This window comes from Myotis lucifugus, unplaced genomic scaffold, assembly GCF_000147115.1.
Source record: "Myotis lucifugus unplaced genomic scaffold, Myoluc2.0 scaffold_9196, whole genome shotgun sequence".
Taxonomy (NCBI): domain Eukaryota; kingdom Metazoa; phylum Chordata; class Mammalia; order Chiroptera; family Vespertilionidae; genus Myotis; species Myotis lucifugus.
In genome coordinates this window covers 1,055-6,462 of record NW_005880244.1, presented here as the reverse complement: position 1 = coordinate 6,462, position 5,408 = coordinate 1,055, and the positions used below count along the sequence as shown (strand labels likewise).

Genomic DNA, 5,408 nt, shown 5'->3' with positions numbered 1-5,408 from the left:
TTCAGTGGGGGCAACACAGTGGATTAGCGTGGCCGGTGGATGAGAGAGGGAAAGGTCTGACTGTGCGGACGGTTCAGCGGGAGGAGAGGACCCTGGGTAGGTTCGAGGCGGCTGAGATGGAAGCGAGACCCCAAGCAGACGGGCCTTCACAGGGGGCGTGAGGGTCCATTTGGTCTGTTACAGTACGAGGTCCAGTTTGTGCCACGTACTTTATGGATTCCAGAGAGGAAGGAAGAGGGAGAGAGAGAAACATCAGTCACGAGAGAGAATCCTTGATCTCCTGCAGGCCCCACACTGGGATCGAGCCTGCAGCCTGGGATTGAGCCCTGACCTGGCTCACAGGTGACACTCAGCCCCTGAGCCACGCCGGCCGGGCTGAGCCAAGTACTTGTGATGCCATGTGAGGGGTGACTGTCAGAGAAGAGCAGGTGGGGAGTGTGTGTGAGGCAGGGGCCCCCGGTCCTAGGCATAGGGACTTAAGTGAAGGTTGCAGGCACATCGGGTGTAGCGTGGAGGCCCACCGGGAGGGTATTGGGGAGCTGCCTGGCTGGGGTGCTGGTGAGCGCACGGGGCCACCTGGGGTGCAGCCTGGCATTCCTCTGGGCGGGTGTTGGGGCAGGTGTGAGGGGGGAGGGGCTGCCGGGCCTGCAGCGGGTTTGCAGCTTTGTCTCTCCCTCGTGGCAGGGCCGCGTGAGCTTTGAGGACGTGGTCGTGTACTTCTCCTGGGAGGAGTGGGGGCTCCTGGACGAGACGCAGCGGTGCCTCTACCACGACGTGATGCTGGACAACTTCGCCCTGGTGACCTCGCTGGGTGAGTCCCCACACCCACCCAGTGACGGGTTAGACGCATCTTCTCTTTTTAAAAATATTGTTACTGATTTCATAGAGGACGAGAGAGAAAGAGAGACGTCAATGATGAGAGAGAATCATGGATCGGCTGCCTCCTGCACGCCCCCCACTGGGGATGGAGCCCGCATCCCAGGGATGTGCCCTTGACCAGGAATCAAACCGTGACCTTCTGGTTCACAGGTCGGCGCTCAGTCACCAGGCCGCTGGGCTCCACCTTCTCAGTTGCAGTTGGCGTTCATGTTGCTGCGTTAGTGTCTGGCAGTACTTGGCCCCGTGATTTCCCTGCTGTTCCCAGTGCCAGCTGGAGACCCCACCTGTGCTTGTCCTCCCAGGGTGCACTGCTCTGCTCCTGTCGAGACCTTTCCCCAGCTCCCTGCCCGCGTAGACTCACCGCAGACCTGCAGCCCAGACTGCTCCTCAGCTGACCCTGCCTCTCCGTCCCCCGTGTGGTCCGTTCCCCCCCCCCCTCCCGGCTGGATCACTTCCAGGCCATTCTCCCCCTGTGATCCCATCTGCCCGTCCGGGTCGTCACTGCTGTGTCCCAGGGTTGTTCTCACAGAACCCCTGCCCGTCTGTTACGTTCAGAACGGCTCCGGGCAGTGCTGGCTCCTCACTTCCTGCCTGAGGGCTCTGTCCCCTTGGCCCCGCCCCTGCTCACCTGGGGTTTAGGAGGAAGCGTCCTCGGTTTCCCGTGATGGGCGTGATGGGCGTGACAATGAACGGCAGCGGGCATGGGGGGTGGGGGGGGGTCGTGCTCAGGCCTCACCAGGAGCCTGTCCCTGGCCCCACCGCGTGCCCACCTGCCCGTCCCCCTTCTGGACATTTCTCTCGCTCTCTTTCTACCCAGACTCTGATCCTCTGTTGCCTATTGTTCTCTCACCTGTAATGTTGCGAGGGTCGCACACACCTTTCAAACCATCTCTGGCCCTAACCGGTTTGGCTCAGTGGATAAGTGGATAGAGCGGCGGCCTGTGGACACAAGGGTCCCAGGTTCGATTCCGGTCAAGGGCACGTACCTTGGTTGCGAGCACATCCCCAGTAGGGGGCGTGCAAGAGGCAGCTGATCGATGTTTCTCTCTCATCGATGTTTCTAACTCTCTATCCTTCTTCCCTCCTCTCTGAAAAAAATCAAATATTTTTAAAAAATAAAATAAAATAAAAAATAAAGCCATCTCTGGCTGGCATGGTGCAGCAGTTGAACATCGACCTATGAACCAGGAGGTCAGTTCGATTCCTGGTCGGGCGGATGCCCAGTTGGCAGACTCAGTCTCCAGTGTGGGGCGTGCAGGAGGCAGCTGATCCGTGGTTCTCTCTCATCATGGATGTTTCTCTCTCCTCCTCTCCCTTCCTCTCTGAAGGCCATAGGAAGAGGAGTCACTTGGTGACCCCCTTAATTCTTGGGGCTTTTCGAGTTCCAGTCCTTGGTACAAAGCAGCCCCATTCACCAGCCTGAAAACCGTCCACTGCATTCAGTTCTTGGGTGTCCTTCACGCACGTCTGAGGTCAGCGTGCACTCAGCAGCCTCTCTGTGCCCCCAGGTTGCTGGTACGGAGTGGAGGCGGCGGAGGCGGAGGCGGAGGAGGCGGTGCTGTCTGCGCAGGGTGTGTCTGTGGCACAGACATCCCTGGGCCGGACGCCAAGTCCAGATCCAGCCACTCAGGAGGCTCAGCCCTGTGAGAAGTGTGTCCTGGTCGGGGGAGACGTGCTGTGCCTGACCGAGTTCCCAGGGGCCTGTGAGGCCTGCGGAAGGCAGCCCTGGCTCGCTGCGGGCCTGCGCGGGAAGCCCCGGGACGAGAAGCCACTCTGGAGCGCCGTGGACGCCGTGGACACGTCGGGGAAGCCCTTTGCCTTCTGTGGGGCCGTCAGGGAGGACTTCCTGGCCATGGTGAGTCTCCTGCAGCACCAGGCCTCCCTCCGAGGGGCACCGCCCCCCGGCAGCTTCCAGTGCGGGGATGGGGAGGCCTGGCACAGCGGGGGGAGCCATTACCCTGGCACTGACTACGGGCAGCTGGTTGGCCACGAATACAAACCCCTTCAGCACCAGCAGCTTCCCCCTCAGAGTCACTATGACTGTGACGACGGCGAGAAGCCCTTTCAGCAAAGCCCCGCGGTCCCGGACGGCCAGGCCCCCGGCCCGGGAGCGAGGCCCTACGCGTGCAACGAGTGCGGGCGATCCTTCAGCCAAAGCTACTACCTCATCCAGCACCACAGGGTCCACACCGGGGCCCGGCCGTACAAGTGCAGCGAGTGCGGGAAGGCCTTCACCTACAAGCTCCGGCTGGTGCAGCACCTGCAGATCCACAACCGGGTGAAGCCGTTCGAGTGCGGGGAGTGCAGGAAGTCCTTCAGCTACAGCTCCACCCTCATCAAGCACCAGCGCGTGCACACGGGGGCCCGGCCGTACAAGTGCGGCGAGTGCGGGAGCTCCTTCAGCCAGAGCTCCAACCTGGTCCAGCACCAGAAGATCCACAACGGGGCGCGGCCCTACAAGTGCAGCGAGTGCGGGAAATCCTTCAGCTACAAGTGCAAGCTGGTGCAGCACCTGCGGATCCACACGGGGGAAAGGCCGTACGAGTGCGGGGACTGTGGGCGGTCGTTCAGCCACAGCTCCACGCTCAACCAGCACCGGAGGGTTCACACCGGAGCCCGGGCCTTACAAGTGTGACGAGTGTGAGAAATCCTTCAGCCAAAAGTCCAACCTCATCCAGCATCAGCGAGTTCACACGGGAGAAAGGCCTTACGAGTGTGGGGAGTGTGGGAAATCCTTCAGCCAGAGCTCCCACATCATTCAGCACAGGAAACTTCATACCCGATGACCTCAGGGATGTCAGTGACTTCGGGCGGCTTGTAGCCACTGCTCTGTTGTCAGGTTCACACGACGGCTTAACCCAGAGATTCTTTACAGACATTAACCTTGTTTGGCCCCAGAGAGTCCACACGGGAGGAGCCTGAGACTCGCCTCAGGGAACACGCCACTTCCTGTCGGGAAGCGACTGCTGATGGTGAACTTCATGCTGCAGCATCACAGCAGGGAGATCCCCCCATGGATTCTTCCGGATGCACAGGAAACTTATGTCTACTCCGCCGCCTCCTTTGCCTGAATTCGTGCCCCTGCCCAGGCCATCGCACACTCTGCCAACCACCCCAGGTTCCTCGGATGTTTGAGCTGGGGAGGGAGACTCATTCCCTCCTTTCTGACTAAGGGCATCATCTGGACTCAGTTTTGTTGGTTGAGGTCGGGCCGGGTAATGGTGTCTTGAGAAGAAGGGTTGCCCTTCTGCCAGGCCTCCCGAGAGACGGGCAGCACTCTGTGGTCCTCACGCCTGGGTGCCAGCCCAGAGGAGGAGGTCAGGCTGGGACAAGCTCCGCTGCTCCTGCCAGTGCAGGTCGGCTGCCTCCCCAGGAGGTCACACCGTATGCTGAGCGCCATCGTGAGGAGGCTGCTTCCCGGCTGCCACACGGAGGGATCATGTGCCTTCACGTCTCGAGTTGGGTGGCTGCTGCTCGTGGTTGTGGGACTGCAGGGGCTGGGCTGAGACCATCATTTGTTTCAAGACACAGTGAGGCATCGGCAACGAGAGGGTGTGCCCTCCGTTCGTGTTCCAGCGGCTGGAGGCTGTGGGGACGAGTGGCCTGTGGTAGTTGCTTCGTTGTGGCCCGTGTCCCTCACGGTCAGAGTCACCACGGCCAGTTCCTCTCACCTTGTGCCCTTTGCAGTCTCTCCCTCTGCTCTCAGGAGGGGCTGGTGTTAGTTTCTTTCACAGACTGTGTTTTATAGAATTTTATACGATACGTGTCATGAATTGTTCTCAAAGGTTTTGAATTTTGATTTCCCTCATGCTCACAGTATTACATCAATCACACTTACGTGAAGTCCTTTCTTCCTTCTGTTCTTGAGAGCCGTTCTGTCTGTGAGTGTTTACATTTAATGGAGGACATTGGACTTGGTTCCAGCTTTTTGGCTCTTAGTGTAAATGCACGTCCTTTAAGAAATCAGCTATTCCAGCCACGCGCCCTGTGAGAGCACTGTCACTCCAAAACTCTCACTTTTCTCCAAAACAACCCTCGCACTTCCTCCCGCCCCCAATCACATTTCTCTCTTCCTGAATAAACACACTGCTGAGAAAAAGGACTTTTCTTTTTAATGTCAGCTTTATATACATATTAACACAACCGAAGCCCGTTTGAGCAGAGGATTGTTGACATTGTGAAGTGGCCCAGTTAATACCTCCCAATAGTTAATGTGATTTAAAAAAAAAAAAAAAATCTTTTAAAAAAATTACACACACACACACACTGAGTGGCCAGATTATTATGACCGCCTGATGTTTGTAGGCAAATTAGCTATAATTTCACGCTGAAGTGGCTAGAGGGCCAGACCATTATAAATAGGGAAGCAGGTTGTTTACCATGACAGAAGTGATTTTTTTTCTGAAGATGTGGGTAAACAACGCGATTGAACAGCCTTTGAACGTGGGGTATATTTGAACGCGAGTGGCCAGATGATTATGACTCACACACACCGATGGCTCCGCCCTAGGCCCCCCCCCCCCCCCCAT

General features: G+C 58.0%; 1 pseudogene; it reads left to right on the top strand.

The window, feature by feature from the left end:
- The first annotated feature begins 354 nt into the window (after positions 1–354).
- Positions 355–4,981, top strand: LOC102427021 (annotated as a pseudogene).
- Positions 4,982–5,408: the final 427 nt, after the last annotated feature.